General features: G+C 42.4%; 1 pseudogene; it reads left to right on the top strand.

Annotated features, from left to right (window-relative positions):
- The first annotated feature begins 4,651 nt into the window (after positions 1–4,651).
- LOC111956849 (junctophilin-1-like) overlaps positions 4,652–22,349 on the top strand; it is a 35,617-nt pseudogene continuing 17,919 nt past the window's right edge.

Here is a 22,349-nt window from a genome sequence, read left to right as displayed (position 1 = left end):
ATAAAGAAAAACCCTTGAATGAGTAGGTGTGTCCTAACTTTTGACCGGTACTGTATATATAGAATTTATAATTCCAAAAATGAATGTAGCAACTACTGGTTGCCCCTTTAAGTCTATCAAAAGTGTACAAGTTTGAGCATGTGTCCATTAGGCCTATGGATTTAAAAAAAAATCTGCATGAATTAGATTGAGCAATAAAATCCCCACTTTTATTCCATAGGCTGGGATCCGCACTATGCAGATGCTGCAAGATTGCATTTTTCACAGGCTGTCCATTGGTTTCAAAAACTGATTGATAGGCAGCTTAAACTTCTTGAATTCAACCATTATTTGGTTCAAACACACATTTAGATTTGTGAACATCCATCCACAACAACCACAATCTGTAAGACTCAAATAGCTAAATGAGAGAGCAGCAGTGTGATTCACATCAATGCGTTATGTAGATATCAATAATAAGTGGTATTCGTATCGTTATAGACTACACCACTTCTGTAATCCTTACCTCCAAGTGTTTATACAAATTGGATAATATATGGATGCCGACAGCAGTTGCACCATTGGAAGACATAGCTTGGACTGTAGCCTACAAAAGCCTATTCCTGCTCTTTTCCCGCAATCCATCAAAACCCATTTGGTGTGTCATCATAGTGGTCTCTGACTTGGGGTCAGACTCGCTCAGGAGGAACAAACTTAAAAGTTGCGGCTTTTTTCAATACTGATTTGAATGTCATTGAGAAAACAGGAGTGTCAAAGATTTTTCGCAAACATCCTTTCTGAATTTCAAAGTAATCCTCGAAGTAATCATCTAGTTTTTCAAAAGTGTAACGAGTGCGCTGAGAGTTGGGAAGCAAGTTCAGGGAGTGAGTGTTTTAATAAATATAAGAAACAATGAACACAAACAACGCACCAACATGAAAACAGAGTCAATAACACCTGAGGAAAGAACCAAGGGGAGTGACAGATATAGGGAAGATAATCAGCAGCCTGATGACCTAGAGGCCAGAGAGGGAGTATCCATGACAAAAAGTATCTGTAATCTGATTTCAATATTTTTGCTGGTAACATAACAGATTACAGTTACTGTTTTTGTAATCCCTTACATGTACTCCCCAACCCTGCCTAGCTGTATCCATCCATGTAACTTTCAGTCGTGTTCATACAGGGCATTTTGCATTTGGTGAATGACATCATAGTTTGAATAATATCCATTAGCATTCTCCAGGAAGTACTATCTTCAGACTTTTTGTAACCGAACCATTGAAAAATCTAACAAAATCAGTTGTTTAAAACCTTTAAATCGTAGTGTTTATAAATATGTTCATAACATTCACCAGGGAGTTGAGACTATAAAGCTGTCAATGTGCTCAAATGTTTAAATCTCATGCCATATATCATTGCTCAAGATCTTGGAAGAACATGAGTAGTACTGTGTCTCAGAGGAGAGAAATCATTTTATCACCATATATAGAGATATGTAAAAATAGTAGTCCTCTGCACTGCAGGTGTTTCACATAGTTATACAGTATATTTGTTCAGTTGTGTTTTGTTAGTAAAAGTAACTTCAGTAGTTCTTACCCATTGGGCACACACTGGTTGACTCAATGTTGTTTCCACGTCATTTCATTTAAATTATGTTGAACCAATGTGGAATAAATGTTGAATTGACRTCTGTGCCCTGTGGATACTGATGTAAGGCCTGCATTGGGCAAAAATGTAGTATGCTATCTTGTTAGGCCAATACATCTTTATAGAAATAGWACTTATGCCATTGCTTCAGCTGACAAGGGTTAATAACAACAGTTAAATGAGTTACCAAAGTCTTACTTCTGAATACAATCCAAATATACTTAACCTACTGTAAGTTAAAGCAACTAATAGGCGATTGCTGTTGTACTGTATGCTGAAAAAGGCATGAGATTAGAAGAAGTACACTGAGTTCAGCTTTAACAATAACAGCCTGAACAATAACATCTGACATAATAGCAAGAACTTACGTTCCCCCTGCTGAAATCATTGTTTCTATAAATGTTAATGATGTAATTCACCCATGTTTACACAAGCTGATACACCAGGGGCGATAAGAAACATAAATGTCAGAGTTACCCCTGCAACTCTCGACTGTACATAAATATGAATACAGTGACTAATTATTATTGACTTCTTTGCCATGTTAACTTATTATTATATAGTATTTTCCTATCAAATTCAGTACAGGTCCACAAAAGACCACAGAGTGACTGCAAATGGTATTAGKTTCCTCACAACATCAAAGCTGCCATATATTGCCCTATATACAAGCTATTATCACATAAGCTACTACACACACAGTACATATAAATTGCAAAGAATAATAAACCAATTTTCCCTGTAAGGATATGATGTGTTCCTTCGCACCATGTTTTGCCTGTTGTCTAGAAACCAAGTCCTGTTGCTGGTGGGAATTCAGGCTCCTGTTGTGGACTGTTAGGTAACTCATGCAATATAGGGCTATAAAGTCAGTGGCAGACTTTTATAGGAGGTGTTATATGTAATAACAATGAATCACCAAAGASAAACAGAGTGAGACGGATTACCTGCTCAGTCTGTCTTTACATTCAAACCACATACAAACATATATAATTTATGGTAATAATAACAGTGTGAAATGTTGACCTGGTATCAGCAGAAACGAATCTATATGATGAGTGTCAGATAACATATTGTATAGGTCACACTTTATGCTGATATAAGGAGTTCATTTGTATAGTTTCTCTGACCATTAATCCAACCATGATAGAGGTAATAATAATAACATGGTTCTGAAACGAATTGCTTGCCAAGCTCATATCAGTTACACTTAGTTTGTCATTTTCTCATAATTGCTTAGCTGGTGTTATTGTTGGCCAGCATGTCTTCACCTCCTGATGTAGAGAGCTGTACTCTGTAGTATTACAGTATGTAGGGCTCTGTAGACCCTACAAAGAAGCATGGATTCAGTTCTAGTGATGTAACTAAAGCCAAAACCTTCACTGAAAAAGGTGAAGAGGGACTGTTTTGCCAAAATGGACACCACAGTAAATGCTTTGATAATGAAATACATTTGTATGTATATTATTTGACATGGTACTGTACATCATGCCAAAGAGTCTACTTCGTGATTTCTTCCACAGATTAATATTCGATCAACATACTATTGTTGTAACATGTACAAACATTTTTTTTATTTTTTTTTACACTTTAGTCATTTAGCAGATGCTCTTATCCAGAGTGACTTACAGTAGTGAGTGCATACATTTTAATACTGGTCCCCTGTGGGAATCAAACCCACAACTCTGGCATTGCAAGCGCCATGCTCTTCCAACTGAGCCACACTGATTGTATAGATAAAGCTTGGTCACATTTATTGTAGACAGTGGCATGGGAAATAAATGGGACATGGTTGACATGCAAAGCGATATTAAATGTAAGGGTTAGGGTTAACCTGTCAACGGGATGCTGGTAAGAAAAGTCCCCTTAGTTTCTCCCCAGTGGCATAAGTAAGATCCAAAAAGGCAATTGGGGATGAGGCATTATATTGAAGATCTACTGTGTTTACAATGCAGATTAACAATGTGCACACTGACACCCAGTGGTRAGACCTGCCTGTTGCCACGTCCTTCCTATATAGGCTACAAACTCCAAACTCCCAAAACTTTTAGAGCCAACATGATCAAAAAGTATAGCAAGTTTTGTAACCTATTCATTATGTATTTGAGATTTTCAAAAATAATGACTTCTTCTGACCAAAAAACATTAGTCAAACATCCATCAATGTCCTAATTCGTGTACAACGCTGCAGGATTAGCAGTGCTCAGTAGATGTCACTGTTGCCTTATAATCAGTCAGTAAATTAGTTTTATCTTAATTTGATCACTGTTGTCACAGAGAATTTGTAGAGAAATGCAAATTGTAGTTTATTCAAAACAGCTTCTAAATGTCAGACTTGACTTGCCCTAACTAAAAATGTATTAACTACTACAAAAATGTTCATTAATTATAATCCACATAATAATTCACATTTACTGTTTCCTGCTGTGAGAAGCAGGGTCAAATTARGATTTAGCTACTAATTTATGTTTGCTACCACCACCACTGAACAGTTCAATGTCTTTTATCTGACTGTTGAGATTCATATAATCATCTTGTCATTTATCAACAGTCAATTAACACTGATTTCACACGTAAACTGAATTCGTAGGGGGTCTATAACCACAGAACTAGAATGAGGGATTCTACGTCTATGGGTTTAACACTCAGAGTTTACACACAGGTACCTAATGACACCAATACTAGAAGCAATAAGGAAATATCAAGTAGGGTTAGTCTATAGTTTTCATCGATGTAACTTCGAAACCAATATAACAGCAGATATAATTTCACCTTTTGAATGTCATAATGTCATGACATTTTCATTTCATTATCTCCCAAATCTAACAGCTACATTTTCAGAAAGGCTCAATTAAAATCAGGGGTGATTTTGCGGATTTTGACAATGAATTATAATTAATCAATCAATTAATGGATGAACAGGTTGATCTCGAATGGTTGATCTATAACTACAGATCAACTCTCCCTCTCAGAGAGAGAGAGCGAGAGAGAGAGAGAGGGAGAGAGAGAGAGAGAGAGAGAGAATCATAAAATAAACCAGGAGCTATTCTGGCAGCGGTAGTGGCGCTCTCTCTCTCCCTCCCACGTACCGCTTTAGCCGACTACCACAAATCCACACAGTGACAATCATTCATCTCTGCTTAGAACAACAACACCTCAGTGCGACCACAGTATCCACCGGACTCTCACTTCAGCACTCCTACTTTTCTTTGAAAATCCGCTCTGGACTCGCAAGCGACAGCACAATATTGGGCAGCTACCGCGACTCGTTCTTCTCCCCTCATCATCTGAATGACGGGCGGACGGTTCGACTTTGACGATGGTGGYACATATTGCGGTGGCTGGGAGGATGGGAAAGCCCATGGGCATGGCGTCTGTACCGGGCCCAAGGGCCAAGGCGAATACTCCGGGTCCTGGAACAATGGTTTCGAGGTAGTGGGGGTTTACACCTGGCCCAGTGGAAACGTGTATCAGGGCTACTGGGCACAGGGGAAACGACACGGACTCGGTGTGGAATCGAAGGGAAGGTGGATTTATCGTGGTGAATGGACTCATGGATTGAAAGGTAGATACGGGGTCCGGCAAAGTCTCCACACGCCTGCCAGATACGATGGGACGTGGAGTAATGGTCTACAAGATGGATATGGAGTTGAAACGTATGGTGATGGAGGTAAGAGTGCCAGTAACAGTTTGTGGTTAGTAGATGTAATGCCGTTTGAAAGACCAGTCTCGCTTTTTACAGTGTAGCAGGGGGCACAAATGTTGTTGAGCAATTCAGTTGTATCAAAGTTTGATAAGAGTAGAGAAGCCTGCCTGAACTATGTGCCAGTGCCACACCACTGAGCTCTATTGATATAAACTGGACTGGTCAGTCAGCACTGAGCTCTCCCATAGAGGTCATGGCTAAAAATAGAAACATCACTCAGCCACACTTGAAAATCAAAGTGCTTTCAAGCACATACCTATTGTATTGATCTTTGTTCATTTGTTGCAATATGGTAATTGATTGTACAGTAGTTTCTATAGAAAGTCGTTTTAGAGTATATAAAAACATGTTTTCAAAGATTGTGTTTGAGACAGAAGTGGTGATGAGGTTGTAATGTCAGGGCACACAACCAAAGTCATACACACACAGTTGCATATAACTTGTAGGTTATATCTATTCCAGGGAGAAAAATCTAAGTTTTGGTGACTCAGCATTAATTGATGGGGTTTTATATATTGATTAATACAGGGGAAAGCAAGAATGGATTGTAGGAAATTCAATAGATGTTAATAGATCAGTAATAAACACACCACAATATCTTACTTTACATGAAGTGTGATAATCAATAGATACTGTGGCATAATAAACACATATCATAATAATTAGATTTGCCAAATATAAGGTGGACATTGATTGCAGTCTGAGGGCCGGATTTGCAGWAGGTCTGAGGTCCAGAGCCAACAAAATCGGAGCAAACTTCATTAGCCGGTTCCCCCTGGGCAAGCTTGGCTTCTAGTGCTTTCTTTTGTGCTTGGGGTCTAGTACTCTCATATGTGTCACTCACTGGTTCAATTTCCTGACAGTCTGAAGCAGCAAGAGGTGCCTGCAGGGGCATCATTTCAGCTAAAMCTTACTGCATTTCTACACAATTTAAAAACGTTCAAATTCTATTTGGAGAACAGCAAAAACAAGCAAAATTGTCTCCAGCCATTATCACCTTGTTGTTGTAGCTTCATTCATCTCAGTCAATGGGGGACTTAACATTCTACAAATACATCTCATACAAGAATTAGCTGCTACGCACTAGCTCAGCACCAGGATTAAAACTCTAGTTTAGTTTCATGTCAAGTCAAACAACAGTTGCCCAGCCAAAGCCATCTACTACAGCTATCTTTACCTCTGCACCAGTGGCGGWTGGTGCCTTTTAAGATGAGGGAGGACACATTTCTTTTCATGAGCATGGCCTTATTTCTATTAGAGAATTCCATTCACCCAGTTCATTGTAACAGCGACAGATTTAGGCTACTACGATAGTAGAATTGTYCCTATACCCATTATGAGGTTGCTACAWCCTAGCCTATGACTTTTTTTTCTTCTAAGGGGTGGATCAGCTTAATATTGCGGAWAGATTGTTGCTTCCATCAATGTAATTGTCTGCATCATTTCCAATMCCCCAAATATTTTTTTGATAAATATATATATCCATATACATACACATATGCATACATATACACATACACATATATGCATACACATACCTATATAGATATACATACTTTTTTAAGAATATACCTTTATTATTCCCCGCAAACCCTACCACCCTTCCCCCAATTGGAGTAAACTAATAAACACTTAGGCTTCTACCTTCAGTTTATACATCTTATACACATTTTACTTTACAGACACAATMTATTTTACAATAGTTATACTTTRTTTGTTTTTAGTCCTTCCTCTATTTCTGATGTCCATCCAGTTTGATTTCTATTTGTAACTGTGCTATTTCACAAAATTTCTGAACCTATATACATTTTACAGACCCCGTATGTTTTACATTGGTTATCTTGTTATTAGTCCCACCCTTCAGCTCCATTCAACCCCTCCCATCTATCTCTCAACATCATCCATTTTGGATTTCTATTTGCCATATATTTTTTAACTGTGCTGTGATGCTTCACAAAAGTACTGAACATTTCTATTCTCATAGCTTCTATAGATTGTAAATTAAACATATATTTTTTTGCTAAAATAATTATATTATTGATTGACTATGGCTTTTCAAATCACCCAGTATTGCTATCTGCAGCRTTAGTTCTAGGCAAATGTTGCAATTCTTCAGCCATTCCTGGACCTGTGACCAAGAACGAGCTACATATACGTATAATAATTTAAATTGAAAAATTCTAAGTTTTGAATCCGGGGTTGTTTAGCGTATCAATTCATAAACCATGTGCCATGGAATGGGTACATCAAAAATCTCTTCCCAACTATTTTGCAATTTATATGGCACAGCTGTCAGTTTTCTGGTCCTTAAATGAAATTGGTATATGTTTTTATTTATCACACTTTTCTTTAACCATTTATGTTCTTTTAATACAGGGCCGACATACAAGTTCCTTACTTTTTTCCCCTTCTACTTGCCTCTTCCATTTTTGTGGTAATGCTGCAATTAATTGGTTGTAATTTTGGGTAGAGTAGACCCACCACAGACGGATGCTGGCACTAAGACCGCACTCAACCAACTCTATAAGGCCATAAGCAAACAAGAAAATGCCCATCCAGAAGCGGCGCTCCTAGTGGCCGGGGACTTTAATGCAGGCAAACTTATATCCGTTTTTCCTCATTTCTACCAGYATGTCATATCTGCAACCAGAGGGAAAAAAACGATAGACCACCTTTACTCCAGACACAGAGATGCATACAAAGCTCTCCCCCGCCCTCCATTTGGCAAATCTGACCATAATTCTATCCTCCTGATTCCTGCTTACAAGCAAAAACTAAAGCAGGAAGTACCAGTGACTCACTCAATACAGAAGTGGTCAGATGAAGGGGATGCTACGCTACAGGACTGTTTTGCTAGCACAGACTGGAATATGTTCCGGGATTCATCCAATTGTAACAGTTTAACTTTACGTCCGTCCCCTCGCCCCGACCCGGGCGCGAACCAGGGACCCTCTGCACACATCAACAACAGTCACCCACGAAGCATCGTTACCCATCGCTCCACAAAAGCCTCGGCCCTTGCAGAGCAAGGGGAACCACTACTTCTAGGTTTCAGAGCAAGTGACGTAACTGACTGAAAGGCTGCTAGCGCTCACCACCGCTAACTAGCTAGCCATTTCACATCCGTTACACAATGGCATTGAGGAGAATACCACCTCAGTCATCGGCTTCATCAATAAGTGCATCAACGACATCGTCCCCACATTGACCGTACGTACATATCCCAACCAGAAGCCATGGATTACAGGCAACATCCGCATCGAGCTAAAGGTTAGCGCTGCCACTTTCAAGGAGCGGGACTCTAATCCAGACGCTTATAAGAAATCCTGCTATGCCCTCAGACGAACCATCAAACAAGCAAAGCGTCAATACAGGATTAAGATTGAATTCTACTACACCGGCTCTGATGCTCGTCGGATGTGGCAGGGCTTSAAATCTATTACAGACTACAAAGGGAAACCCAGATGCGAGCTGCCCAGTGACGCGAGCCTACCAGATGAGCTAAATGCCTTTTCTGCTTGCTTAGAGGCAAGCAACACTGAAGCATGCATGAGAGCACCAGTTGTTCTGGACGACTGTGTGATAACGCTCTCGGTAGCCGATGTGAGCAAGACCTTTAAACAGGTCAACATTCACAAAGCCGCGGAGCCAGACGGATTACCAGGACCAGGACGTGTACTCAAAGCATGCACGGACCAACTAGCAAGTGTCTTCACTGACATGTTCAACTTCTTTCTGACCAAGTCTGTAATACTTACATGTTTCAAGCAGACCAACATARTCCCTGTGCCCAAGGGAGTGAAGGTAACCTGCCTAAATGATTACCGCCCCGTAGCACTCACGTCGGTAGCCATGAAGAGCTTTAAAATGCTGGTCATGGCTCACATCAACAGCATCTTCCCGGATACTCTAGGCCCACCATAATTTGCATACTGCCCCAACAGATCCACAGATGATGCAATCTCAATCGCACTCCACACYGACCTTTCCCACCTGGACAAAAGGAACACCTACAGTATGTCAGAATACTGTTCATTGACTACAGCTCAGCGTTAAACACCATAGTGCCAACGAAGCTCATCACTAAGCTAAGGACCCTGGGACTAAACACCTCCCTCTGCAACTGGATCCTGGACTTCCTGATGGGCCATCCCCAGGTAGTAAGGGTACGCAACAACACGTCTGCCACGCTGATCCTCAACACTGAGGCCCCTCAGGGGTGTGTACTTAGTCTCCTCCTATACTCCCTGTTAACCCATGACTGCGTGGCCAAACACGACTCCAACACCATCATTAAGTTTGCTGACGACACAACAGTGGTAGGCCTGATCACCGACAACGATGAGACAGCCTATAGGGAGGAGGTCAGAGACCTGGCAGTGTAGTACCAGGACAACAACCTCTCCCTCAATGTGAGCAAGACAAAGGAGCTGATCGTGGACTACAGGAAAAGGCGGCCTGTACAGGCCCCCATWAACATCGATGGGGTTGTAGTGGAGCGGGTCGAGAGTTTCAAGTTCCTTGGTGTCCACATCACCAGCGAACTATCATGGTCCAAACACACCAAGACAGTCATGAAGAGGGCACGACAACACCTTGTTCCCTTCAGGAGACATGGCATGGGTCCCCAAATCCTCAAAAAGTTATACAGCTGCACTATTGAGAGCATCCTGACTGGTTGCATCACTGCCTGGTATGGCAACTCCTCGGCATCTGACTGTAAGGCGCTACAGAGGGCAGTGCGTACGGCCCAGTACATCATTGAGGCCAAGCTTCCTGCCATCCAGGACCTATATAATAGGCAGTAGCAGAGCAAAGCCCCAAAATTTGTCAGAGACTCCATAAACTGTTCTCTCTGCTACCGCACGGCAAGCGGAACCGGAGCGCCAAGTCTCGGACCAAAAGGCTCCTTACCAACTTCTATCCCCAAGCCATAAAACTGCTGAACAATTAATAAAATGGCCACCGGACTATTTACATTGACACCCCCCCTTCCATTTGTACACTGCTGATACTGCTGTTTATTATCTATGCAGTCACTTCATCCCTACCTACATGTACAAATTACCTCGACTAACCTGTACCCCCGCACATTGACTCGGTACCGGTATCCCCTGTATATAGCCTCGTTATTGTTATTTTATTGTGTTACTCTTTATTATGATTTACTTTAGTTTATTTGGTAAATATTTTCTTAACTCTTCTTGAACTGCACTGTTGGTCCAGGGCTTGTAAGTAAGCATTTCACGGTAAGGTCTACACTTGTTGTATTCGGCGCATATGACAAATAAGGTTTGATTTGATTTGATTTAACGCATTAGTAAACCCGCTACCATCATACAGTGTACAGTCAGTAAGCACTTTAGCACTTACACCGGGGGGCCCCAGTGGCAATAAATTAGTCAAACCAAAAGCTTACCTTGACTTGGAGKAGTTCCAGTGTTGTGTTGGATAGTCATATCCAGCTAGCTAACATAGCATCCCTCTGTTTGAGGTGGGTGTTTGAGTAAGCTAAACTAGTAAGTGATACTGAAAGTGAAATGACAAAATCACTCTCTCTCTCTCTTGCCTCTACTTCACCTTGGAAGAAATTAATTTGTTAAAAACTGTTCCAACTATTTTCTTTCTCTCTGAGTCAAATCAAATTTGATTTGTCACATACACGTGTTTAGCAGATGTTATTGCAGGTGTAGGGACTACTCACCACATTTTATGCACTGCAGTCCTAGCTAGCTGTAGCTTATGCTTTCAGTACTATATTCATTCTCTGATCCTTTGATTGGGTGGACAACATGTCAGTTCATGCTGCAAGAGCTCTGATAGATTGTTGGACGTCCTCCGGAAGTTGTCATAATTACTGTGTAAGTCTATGGAAGGAGGTGAGAACCATGAGACTCCTAGGTTTTGTATTTTTAGTCAATGTACCCAGAGGAGAATGGAAGCTAGCTGTCCTCCAGCTACACCATGGTGCCAGCCTACGGAGTGCTGTTGAGGCTACCAAAGACYATTGTAAAACAGTGTGTTTTAATCAATTATTTGGTGATGTGAATATATTTAGTATAGTTTTATCTAAAAATGATAACTTTTTAAATGTTTTACAACTTTTATGAAATTCATTGAGGATGTTGGGCCTCCCCATCTCCACTGCTCTGCACTGTTTTATGAAAAAGTTGCGCTGTTCACTGCAGCAGCATTGATGCGCTTTCCATAAAGATAGCCAGCCTTCCCTCCAGCTCCCAGGCGTATGCATGGTCCTAAAGTCAGCTCGCTAATACTGCTAAACTGCATTAGTCTTTTAATCGGGATTGGAATGATTTTATTAGCCTATTTTAAATTGTTGGTGTTGAGCTAGAGTATGACTGCCATACCCAATTGACGCCCCTGGGTACCTGAGTCAGCATAGGATCAGTCAGYATAGGAATCTGTGGGACAKTGGGAGTGTCACTCAACRAAATATAAATACTAGTCACTGACAAAAAGTGCCATAATCTATCCTCCTAATGTGTTCAGAGTGATTTTGTTCTGTAACCTAATTGTGTTTAGACTGATTCATTTCACATATCAAGACAGATGAAGTTAAGTTTGGCATGACCAACAAACTTCCCAATGTCTCAAGTTACTTCCATCTTTTAAAATAGTACATTATTCTCTGTGGAAGCTATGATGGACAGAAAGGGCATATCGCCTTGAGTGCACACCAGAATGCAGTATGCATTTAGAAATGTAGACCCCCCTTTAGTCGCTGAAATGGTGGGAAGGCTTGAGATATCACAATTATGGTGGAAAGTCTATTTTGCACTTCCACCTTCAAACAAATATCTGAATGCCAAAAATACAGTTGGAGTGTCAACTGAGGTTGTGAGGATGTCAAGTCAGTTAGTGTTATGGTGGTGGGTTCAACGTTACTGTTAGTGTGACAGCGGTGTTTTACTTCCAACTGAGCGATGTTTGAAATGAGTGACTTCTGCCGAACTGCAGTTCTTCCAATGGATCCTGTGTGCAGGAGGCATAAGGAATGCCAAATCAACCCCTAGATCCCTATGCATTTGTGGAGATCACAGAGGATTTGACAGGTGTAAGCAATATGCTAATAGCTCAAACTTGCCCTCTGATAGGCTAGGTGGACGTTTCACTACATTGCTTCAATACCAATAAAATGGTATTAGATCTCCACAAGTACATAGGGCCTAGTGGTTGATTTGGCATTGGGGTGTAGAATAAGTAGCCTACACTTCCCAGTCCCTCCTGAACTCCATGCCACGACCTGTTGCAGGATAAGTTGTTACGGTGGGTGGGAGCTCATCTTACAAAATATTTTAAGGCTAACATATTTGGACAACTGCACTTGTTGTAACCTCAATAGGCCCCATCTAATCATGCATAAGGGCACTACATAGTAATGGCTTCATTCTTGCCACCTTTCCATAACCTAAACAAACAGTGCAACACACCACTGGTACATAACTTAAATGATATACCAGTGGTACCCTATGCTTGTCTAGTATGTCTACTACCATAAAGGCCATGTCTAGACTTGACAGTTCATGCAGCTTTAGTATTCTGATCATGGAACTCCAAATGTGTCATGCATCTACACCACAGTGTGTCTGGATTCCCTTTTCCTGCTCTATATTCAAARGCCAGTATGCATTCTACAAATGGTGGACTACGCAAAATATGATAATAACACAACAACCTCTGTAGCTAGCCAGCAAGATAGCAAGCAATGCTAAAGGGATTGCAAATGGGTTAGCATAACTCTAGCCAAACAATTATTTTCTTCTAAATATTAGCTAGCTGGCTAGATGGTAGTCCACTCTGGTAGGCCTACATTATGATCAAATAACCACAGTAGCCTACTTTGCCACTGTTAAAACTGTAACAAAGCAGGTACAGCCTCAGTGTTCACAGTAAATTCCCACACCGGAAGTTGGACAGAATTTTCACAACATTCAAGTTWGCGCTCAGCAGACCTTAAATTTGGTCAGTGCCAAAAAAAATTTGAGGGAACATTGGTCTGGACCCATCTTTTCAATGCGATCTTCGTATTTTGATAGCAGAAATCGCATGTAAATGTCAAGTGTAGAAACGACTAAAGACTGCCTGGTTTGGCATAACGCCAAGAGTATATKAATAGCAAATGATGAAGTGATAGTAAATCATGATACAAAGACTGAAATATGAATCTCATCATGGACATGGTATCTTGTATGTGGCTTGGAAACACAGCTCTGTCTGACTGACAGGAGAATCACAGTACCTGGGTAAAATTAGGTATTGGATGTGATTTTTATCCTTTCAATGGAAAGTTCCCAATGTAACAGGGATATTATGGACTTGTAGATATGTTTTCCACTTCAATTCCTTGAATCGACATTGGGCCAGTGTAAATAGATTTTCTAATCAACTCTAATATTAAAATGTTGTACGCCAAGTGATTATTCTGTGATCATGACAAAAATCTAGTTCATTATTTTCTTACTTTTTGTATTCATTCTTGAATTTTTTTGTTATCCTAACAGGTACATACCAGGGGCAATGGACAGGAGGAATGCGACACGGATACGGTGTGAGACAAAGTGTGCCTTACGGGATGGCTACGGTTATTCGTTCGCCTCTCCGAACCTCTCTGGCCTCGCTCCGCAGCGAACAGAGCAACGGCACCGTCCTCCATGCCAACCTTGACCTGTCAGACAGCCCTGCCGGCATCAGAGGAGGCTTTGTTCTCAACTTCCACAGTGAAGGTCTCTTATACACATCTAGATGTGTATAAGAGACAGGTACATGCCCCTGGAGGACAATGTAGATGCCACCACCACAGAGTCCTACATGGGGGAGTGGAAGAATGACAAGCGGAACGGCTTTGGTGTCAGCGAGCGTACCAACGGGATGAAGTATGAGGGTGAGTGGATGAACAACAAACGCCATGGCTACGGATGCACAATGTTCCCAGACGGCATCAAAGAAGAGGGGAAGTATAAAAGCAATGTGTTGGCGCGAGGCATCAAGAAGCAGCTCATTCCTCTCAAAAACACCAAAACCAAACAGAAAGTGGATCGGGCTGTGGAAGGAGCCATACGGGCAGCAGCTATTGCCAGAACAAAAGTAGAAATAGCCACATCAAGGTAATCAGTTTCTCAATGTGTATGGTTGYGTCCGAATTGACACTCTATGGACAACTTTTGACTAGAGCCTTATTGGCCGTGGTCAAAAGTAGTGCACTATATGGGGAAGGTTAGTGCTATCTGGGATTCTTGGGACATACTTACCCTAAACCCTAACCATAACCCTTCCCTAACCTTAATCCTTACCTTAACCGTTTTAAATGTCAACTTCAATGGGATGACGTCAGAGTTGGGACATCCCAAGGATCCCTTTCAGACTTTTCCATATCAGGTACCTACAGTACTTAGCTCCTGTCTCTTATACACATCTAGATGTGTATAAGAGACAGCTCACACAGAATTGTCACAACATTCAACTTTGCCAGACCTTAAATTTGGTCAGTGCCAAAAAAAATTTGAGGGAACATTGGTCTGGGCCTGTCCCAACAGACAGACCCTGTCTCTTATACACATCTAGATGTGTATAAGAGACAGACTCTAGCCAAACAATTATTTTCTTCTAAATATTAGCTAGCTGGCTAGATGGTAGTCCACTCTGGTAGGCCTACATTATGATCAAATAACCACAGATTCTTGCTATGTGAAATTAATCAGTCTAAACACAATTAGGTTACTGGTGTGTGGTGTGTGTGTGTGTGTGTGTGTGTGTGTGTGGTGTGTGTGTGTGTGTGTGTGTGTGTGTGTGTGTGTGTGTGTGTGTGTGTGTGTGTTGTGTGTGTGTGTTGTGTGTGTGTGTGGGTGTGTGTGTGTGTGTGAGAGAGAGAGAGAGTGAGTGAGAGAAAGAGTTGGAGAATGTTGGAGAGAGATGGAGAGGTAGGATGAGGTGACTCAATAAAAACCTGACGCCTCTTGAGATCCCATGTCAGCCATTCAACTTAACCCCATCGCGACCAACCTTGAAACCCATGCAAGCTGAGTGGATTATACCCACAACACACCCAAACATGGTGTCCAAAATGACACCCTATTCCCCATATGGAAAAGTCTGAAAGGATCCTTGGGATGTCCCAACTCTGACGTCATCCCATTGAAGTTGACATTTAAAACGGTTAAGGTAAGGATTAAGGTTAGGGAAGGGTTATGGTTAGGGTTTAGGGTAAGTATGTCCCAAGAATCCCAGATAGCACTAACCTTCCCCATATAGTGCACTACTTTTGACCACGGCCAATAAGGCTCTAGTCAAAAGTTGTCCATAGAGTGTCAATTCGGACGCAACCATACACATTGAGAAACTGATTACCTTGATGTGGCTATTTCTACTTTTGTTCTGGCAATAGCTGCTGCCCGTATGGCTCCTTCCACAGCCCGATCCACTTTCTGTTTGGTTTTGGTGTTTTTGAGAGGAATGAGCTGCTTCTTGATGCCTCGCGCCAACACATTGCTTTTATACTTCCCCTCTTCTTTGATGCCGTCTGGGAACATTGTGCATCCGTAGCCATGGCGTTTGTTGTTCATCCACTCACCCTCATACTTCATCCCGTTGGTACGCTCGCTGACACCAAAGCCGTTCCGCTTGTCATTCTTCCACTCCCCCATGTAGACTCTGTGGTGGTGGCATCTACATTGTCCTCCAGGGGCATGTACTCATCAACTCCATCTCCAAAGCTGATGGTGGAGTTGGCATCGCTGGAGCTGATTCGGCTGATGGAGCTGGCGGCATCACTGGGCAGAGCTGCGTTGCTCGATATGGACGACCTGGAGTCTGACTTCGGAGGTTTCTGAGGCTTCCGAACAGGGACCCTCTACGAAACAGGCCCTTTTTCTTCTCACCTTCGCCTTCACTGTGGAAGTTGAGAACAAAGCCTCCTCTGATGCCGGCAGGGCTGTCTGACAGGTCAAGTTGGCATGGAGGACGGTGCCGTGCTCTGTTCGCTGCGGAGCGAGGCCAGAGGGTTCGGAGAGGCGAACGAATAACCGTAGCCATCCCGTAAGGCACACTTTGTCTCACACCGTATCCGTGTCGCATTCCTCCTGTCCATTGCCCCTGGTATGTACCTGTTAGGATAACAAAAAAATTCAAGAATGAATACAAAAAGTAAGAAAATAATGAACTAGATTTTTGTCATGATCACAGAATAATCACTTGGCGTACAACATTTTAATATTAGAGTTGATTAGAAAATCTATTTACACTGGCCAATGTCGATTCAAGGAATTGAAGTGGAAAACATATCTACAAGTCCATAATATCCCTGTTACATTGGGAACTTTCCATGAAAGGATAAAAATCACATCCAATACCTAATTTTACCCAGGTACTGTGATTCTCCTGTCAGTCAGACAGAGCTGTGTTTCCAAGCCACATACAAGATACCATGTCCATGATGAGATTCATATTTCAGTCTTTGTATCATGATTTACTATCACTTCATCATTTGCTATTAATATACTCTTGGCGTTATGCCAAACCAGCAGTCTTTAGTCGTTTCTACACTTGACATTTACATGCGATTTCTGCTATCAAAATACGAAGATCGCATTGAAAAGATGGGTCCAGACCAATGTTCCCTCAAATTTTTTTTTGGCACTGACCAAATTTAAGGTCTGCTGAGCGCAAACTTGAATGTTGTGAAAATTCTGTCCAACTTCCGTGTGGGGAATTTACTGTGAACACTGAGGCTGTACCTGCTTGTTACAGTTTTAACAGTGGCAAGTAGGCTACTGTGGTTATGATCATAATGTAGGGCCTACCAGATGGGACTACCATCTAGCCAGCTAGCTAATATTTAGAAGAAAATAATTGTTTGGCTAGAGTTATGCTAACCCATTTGCAATCCCTTTAGCATTGCTTGCTATCTTGCTGGCTAGCTACAGAGGTTGTTGTGTTATTATCATATTTTGCGTAGTCCACCATTTGTAGAATGCATACTGGCCTTTGAATATAGAGCAGGAAAAGGGAATCCAGACACACTGTGGTGTAGATGCATGACACATTTGGAGTTCCATGATCAGAATACTAAAGCTGCATGAACTGTCAAGTCTAGACATGGCCTTTATGGTAGTAGACATACTAGACAAGCATAGGGTACCACTGGTATTCATTTAAGTTATGTACCAGTGGTGTGTTGCACTGTTTGTTTAGGTTATGGAAAGGTGGCAAGAATGAAGCCATTACTATGTAGTGCCCTTATGCATGATTAGATGGGGCCTATTGAGGTTACAACAAGTGCAGTTGTCCAAATATGTTAGCCTTAAAATATTTTGTAAGATGAGCTCCCACCCACCGTAACAACTTATCCTGCAACAGGTCGTGGCATGCAGTTCAGGAGGGACTGGAAGTGTAGGCTACTTATTCTACACCCCAATGCCAAATCAACCACTAGGCCCTATGTACTTGTGGAGATCTAATACCATTTTATTGGTATTGAAGCAATGTAGTGAAACGTCCACCTAGCCTATCAGAGGGCAAGTTTGAGCTATTAGCATATTGCTTACACCTGTCAAATCCTCTGTGATCTCCACAAATGCATAGGGATCTAGGGTTGATTTGGCATTCCTTATGCCTCCTGCACACAGGATCCATTGGAAGAACTGCAGTTCGGCAGAAGTCACTCATTTCAAACATCGCTCAGTTGGAAGGAAAACACCGCTGTCACACTAACAGTAACGTTGAACCCACCACCATAACACTAACTGACTTGACATCCTCACAACCTCAGTTGACACTCCAACTGTATTTTGGCATTCAGATATTTTGTTGAAGGTGAAGTGCAAAATAGACTTTCCACCATAATTGTGATATCTCAAGCCTTCCCACCATTTCAGCGACTAAAGGGGGGTCTACATTTCTAAATGCATACTGCTTCTGGTGTGCACTCAAGGCGATATGCCCTTTCTGTCCATCATAGCTTCCACAGAGAATATGTACTATTTTAAAAGATGGAAGTAACTTGAACATTGGAAGTTTGTTGGTCATGCCAAACTTAACTTCATCTGTCTTGATATGTGAAATGAATCAGTCTAACACACAATTAGGTTACAGAACAAAATCACTCTGAACACATTAGGAGGATAGATTATGGCACTTTTTGTCAGTGACTAGTATTTATATTTGTTGAGTGACACTCCCAATGTCCCACAGATTCCTATGCTGACTGATCCTATGCTGACTCAGGTACCCAGGGGCGTCAATTGGGTATGGCAGTCATACTCTAGCTCAACACCAACAATTTAAAAATAGGCTAATAAAATCATTCCAATCCCGATTAAAAGACTAATGCAGTTTAGCAGTATTAGCGAGCTGACTTTAGGACCATGCATACGCCTGGGAGCTGGAGGGAAGGCTGGCTATCTTTATGGAAAGCGCATCAATGCTGCTGCAGTGACAGCGCAACTTTTTCATAAAACAGTGCAGAGCAGGTGGAGATGGGGAGGCCCAACATCCTCAATGAATTTCATAAAAGTTGTAAAACATTTAAAAAGTTATCATTTTTAGATAAAACTATACTAAATATATTCACATCACCAAATAATTGATTAAAACACACTGTTTTACAATAGTCTTTGTAGCCTCAACAGCACTCCGTAGGCTGGCACCTGGTGTAGCTGGAGGACAGCTAGCTTCCATTCTCCTCTGGGTACACTAAAAATACAAAACCTAGGAGTCTCATGGTTCTCACCTCCTTCCATAGACTTACACAGTAATTAGACAACTTCCGGAGGACGTCCAACAATCTATCAGAGCTCTTGCAGCATGAACTGACATGTTGTCCACCCAATCAAAGGATCAGAGAATGAATATAGTACTGAAAGCATAAGCTACAGCTAGCTAGGACTGCAGTGCATAAAATGTGGTGAGTAGTCCCTACACCTGCAATAACATCTGCTAAACACGTGTATGTGACAAATCAAATTTGATTTGACTCAAGAGAGAAGAAAATAGTTGGAACAGTTTTTAACAAATTAATTTCTTCCAAGGTGAAGGAGAGGCAAGAGAGAGAGAGAGTGATTTTGTCATTTCACTTTCAGTATCACTTACTAGTTTAGCTTACTCAAACACCCACCTCAAACAGAGGGATGCTATGTAGCTAGCTGGATATGACTATCCAACACAACACTGGAACTACTCCAAGTCAAGGTAAGCTTTGGTTTGACTAATTTATTGCCACTGGGGCCCCCCGGTGTAAGTGCTAAGTGCTTACTGACTGTACACTGTATGATGGTAGCGGGTTTACTAATGCGTTAAATCAAATCAAATCAAACCTTATTTGTCATATGCGCCGAATACAACAAGTGTAGACCTTACCGTGAAATGCTTACTTACAAGCCCTGGACCAACAGTGCAGTTCAAGAAGAGTTAAGAAAATATTTACCAAATAAACTAAAGTAAATCATAAAAAGAGTAACACAATAAATAACAATAACGAGGCTATATACAGGGGATACCGGTACCGAGTCAATGTGCGGGGTACAGGTTAGTCGAGGTAATTTGTACATGTAGGTAGGGATGAAGTGACTGCATAGATAATAAACAGCAGTATCAGCAGTGTACAAATGGAAGGGGGGGTGTCAATGAAATAGTCCGGTGGCCATTTTATTAATTGTTCAGCAGTTTTATGGCTTGGGGATAGAAGTTGGTAAGGAGCCTTTTGGTCCGAGACTTGGCGCTCCGGTTCCGCTTGCCGTGCGGTAGCAGAGAGAACAGTTTATGGAGTCTCTGACAAATTTTGGGGCTTTGCTCTGCTACTGCCTATTATATAGGTCCTGGATGGCAGGAAGCTTGGCCTCAATGATGTACTGGGCCGTACGCACTGCCCTCTGTAGCGCCTTACAGTCAGATGCCAGGAGTTGCCCATACCAGGCTGATGCAACCAGTCAGGATGCTCTCAATAGTGCAGCTGTATAACTTTTTGAGGATTTGGGGACCCATGCCATGTCTCCTGAAGGGAACAAGGTGTTGTCGTGCCCTCTTCATGACTGTCTTGGTGTGGTTTGGACCATGATAGTTCGCTGGTGATGTGGACACCAAGGAACTTGAAACTCTCGACCCGCTCCACTACAACCCCATCGATGTTAATGGGGGCCTGTACAGGCCGCCTTTTCCTGTAGTCCACGATCAGCTCCTTTGTCTTGCTCACATTGAGGGAGAGGTTGTTGTCCTGGTACTACACTGCCAGGTCTCTGACCTCCTCCCTATAGGCTGTCTCATCGTTGTCGGTGATCAGGCCTACCACTGTTGTGTCGTCAGCAAACTTAATGATGGTGTTGGAGTCGTGTTTGGCCACGCAGTCATGGGTTAACAGGGAGTATAGGAGGAGACTAAGTACACACCCCTGAGGGGCCTCAGTGTTGAGGATCAGCGTGGCAGACGTGTTGTTGCGTACCCTTACTACCTGGGGATGGCCCATCAGGAAGTCCAGGATCCAGTTGCAGAGGGAGGTGTTTAGTCCCAGGGTCCTTAGCTTAGTGATGAGCTTCGTTGGCACTATGGTGTTTAACGCTGAGCTGTAGTCAATGAACAGTATTCTGACATACTGTAGGTGTTCCTTTTGTCCAGGTGGGAAAGGTCGTGTGGAGTGCGATTGAGATTGCATCATCTGTGGATCTGTTGGGGCAGTATGCAAAATTATGGTGGGCTAGAGTATCCGGGAAGATGCTGTTGATGTGAGCCATGACCAGCATTTTAAAGCTCTTCATGGCTACCGACGTGAGTGCTACGGGGCGGTAATCATTTAGGCAGGTTACCTTCACTCCCTTGGGCACAGGGATTATGTTGGTCTGCTTGAAACATGTAAGTATTACAGACTTGGTCAGAAAGAAGTTGAACATGTCAGTGAAGACACTTGCTAGTTGGTCCGTGCATGCTTTGAGACACGTCCTGGTTCTGGTAATCCGTCTGGCTCCGCGGCTTTGTGAATGTTGACCTGTTTTAAAGGTCTTGCTCACATCGGCTACCGAGAGCGTTACACACAGTCGTCCAGAGACACTGGTGCTCTCATGCATGCTTCAGTGTTGCTTGCCTCTAAGCAAGCAGAAAAAGCATTTAGCTCATCTGGTAGGCTCGCGTCACTGGGCAGCTCGCATCTGGGTTTCCCTTTGTAGTCTGTAATAGATTTGAAGCCCTGCCACATCCGACGAGCATCAGAGCCGGTGTAGTAGAATTCAATCTTAATCCTGTATGACGCTTTTGCTTGTTGATGGTTCGTCTGAGGGCATAGCAGGATTTCTTATAAGCGTCTGGATTAGAGTCCCGCTCCTTGAAAGTGGCAGCGCTAACCTTTAGCTCGATGCGGATGTTGCCTGTAATCCATGGCTTCTGGTTGGGATATGTACGTACGGTCAATGTGGGACGATGTCGTTGATGCACTTATTGATGAAGCCGATGACTGAGGTGGTATTCTCCTCAATGCCATTGTGTAACGGATGTGAAATGGCTAGCTAGTTAGCGGTGGTGAGCGCTAGCAGCCTTTCAGTCAGTTACGTCACTTGCTCTGAAACCTAGAAGTAGTGGTTCCCCTTGCTCTGCAAGGGCCGAGGCTTTGTGGAGCGATGGGTAACGATGCTTCGTGGTGACTGTTGTTGATGTGTGCAGAGGGTCCCTGTTCGCGCCCGGGTCGGGGCGAGGGGGACGGACGTAAAGTTAAACTGTTACAATTGGATGAATCCCGGAACATATTCCAGTCTGTGCTAGCAAAACAGTCCTGTAGCGTAGCATCCCCTTCATCTGACCACTTCTGTATTGAGTGAAGTCACTGGTACTTCCTGCTTTGTTTTTGCTTGTAAGCAGGAATCAGGAGGATAGAATTATGGTCAGATTTGCCAAATGGAGGGCGGGGAGAGCTTTGTATGCATCTCTGTCTGGAGTAAAGGTGGTCTATCGTTTTTTTCCCTCTGGTTGCAGATATGACATACTGGTAGAAATGAGGAAAACTGATATAAGTTTTGCCTGC

The sequence above is a fragment of the Salvelinus sp. IW2-2015 genome, linkage group LG32 (assembly GCF_002910315.2).
Source record: "Salvelinus sp. IW2-2015 linkage group LG32, ASM291031v2, whole genome shotgun sequence".
NCBI classification, from domain to species: Eukaryota; Metazoa; Chordata; class Actinopteri; order Salmoniformes; family Salmonidae; genus Salvelinus; species Salvelinus sp. IW2-2015.
The sequence above is the reverse complement of the archived record's forward strand: the minus strand, read 5'-3'. Positions and strand labels throughout refer to the sequence as shown.